Below are 1,971 nucleotides of genomic sequence, written 5' to 3' on the forward strand. Positions count from 1 at the left end.
TTCATGTAATACAATGAATAATATTACTTTGTTAATGTGATATCTTGGTTTCTAGCTCATTTTTCTACAAAGTCATTTACAAAGAAAAAATAATTTGCACTTTTAAGGGCTTAATCATCAAACAATACAATTAAAAGTAATGTCAGTAACTCCTAGCTAATGCAAGATAACAAATAATTTTTGATAATTTTTAATTTAAGAATGATCTTTCTGCTGATGCAAATTTACTGGCATTGTTAAGGATATTTTATAGGCTGTAATAACACTGGATACATTTCTAATAAATTATTTCATAATATAAATTTTAGTAGGGCTAGAGCTGAATACTATTATAGAATACTTTCTTAAACATTTCACTTTTCATAAAAATCAGTATCATATAAATATGAATTAATTTTAAACATACATTTATACAATGACATTTTAACGTTTCCTGTGACATTTCCTGAAAGTTATAGAAATTGTATAAGAAACAAAAAGTAGTTTCATGATTTAGATATAATTCACAACACCTGTTTATACATTCCATTTCTGTGTCTTCAATTACTAGGAAAAAATTAATTTAAAAAATGTCTTCTTATAAATGGTCATATAAAATAGCTTTCTTCTCTATCAAATGTGATAATATTTCAATTTAATTTTTATTTCTAAGACTGTGGATATTTGCTTTGGATGTTGCAGCAGTTTTCAAAACCAGAGATTCAAACTCTTTGAAGAACTCTAACAATTCTCTCATATGTCTTATTGCAAGCAATATCCTTGTGTATGTTTTAATTTTGTAATAATTTACCGACAACATTTATTGCCTTATCTCCTGAGTTCCTGACCCCCACTCAAGCTGGAGAGTTCATATTTGCACAAACACGCAGGAACGGCTTCCAGAGACAGGTGGGCAGCCCGCCTCCCGCCACAGTGCTGGCACAGACCCAGTGCAAAGTCCCTCCTCTCTCCCCAAGCCACTTCGGTGCCATGGCTGCTACTTTGGCTTCTACTGCCAACATTGCCACTGCCAATCTGGGTCCAGGTTCTACCTCTGAATGCTCCCTTGGGGGCCCATGATACCCAAGACTGTCCCAAGAACACAAGCACCAGGAGACCCCACCAACTGCTCAGCCAGTTTATGCAGCAGTGCTGAGCCTTGTACATGTAAGCTGCAGCCCGATGTGTCCATGCCACTCATCATGCCCATGCTCTGTGGCTGCATGTGACATCTGTGGCTTAGAAAACACAAGTTCAAAGATAAAATCATTAAGAATTTCAAGAAGTCCATAGCAGAGCATTAAATGAAGGGTGGAGTCGCTCTGAAGGCCCTGTGTGACTACATAAGCCACTTGCCTAGGAAGCCTGCTTTGAGGATGAGGAATGGTTAATAGGAAAGAGTCTTTAATAGTGTGGGGACAAGTTTTAAAGCTTTTTACATGCCTTAGAAAAAGAGCACTGAATGTTTAGGCACTAAAGATTTAGAAGTAGGAAAGAGACATTAAATTAGTATTTTAGAAAGATCACTCTGGTGTCACATCAGACAAGAACATTGGCAGATCAACTAAAAAAAATTGTATAATCTAGACAAGTGGTTTCGAAGGACTGGATTTAGAGGTAGTAGCAGATACAAGGGATTACCCTACTACTTTGAGTAACGAATATATACTAGGCACTTTAAAAACTTAATTTCTACTCTCAACTCTCTAAGGTGCATATCATTCTCATTTCGCACCTGAGGCAGCTGAAACCTTGCCCAAGGTCACACAGTAAACAGGACAGAGTCCCCATTATGCCCTGAGCTCATGATCCCCTCACCAGCACCATTTCCCCTGAGCTCAAAGAAGACACTCCAGACTATGATGATAGATATATGCAAAGCTAGAGTGAGAGGGAAGAGTCAAAGATTCTGTTAACATTTTCCCCTCCCCATCCTACACCTTCCAAAGTCTTCCAACTTGTCCATGTTTATTTCATGTGCATTTCAAAAGG

Source organism: Phyllostomus hastatus, unplaced genomic scaffold, assembly GCF_019186645.2.
Source record: "Phyllostomus hastatus isolate PE091 unplaced genomic scaffold, TTU_PhHast_1.1 phas_contig_40, whole genome shotgun sequence".
Classification (NCBI taxonomy): Eukaryota; Metazoa; Chordata; class Mammalia; order Chiroptera; family Phyllostomidae; genus Phyllostomus; species Phyllostomus hastatus.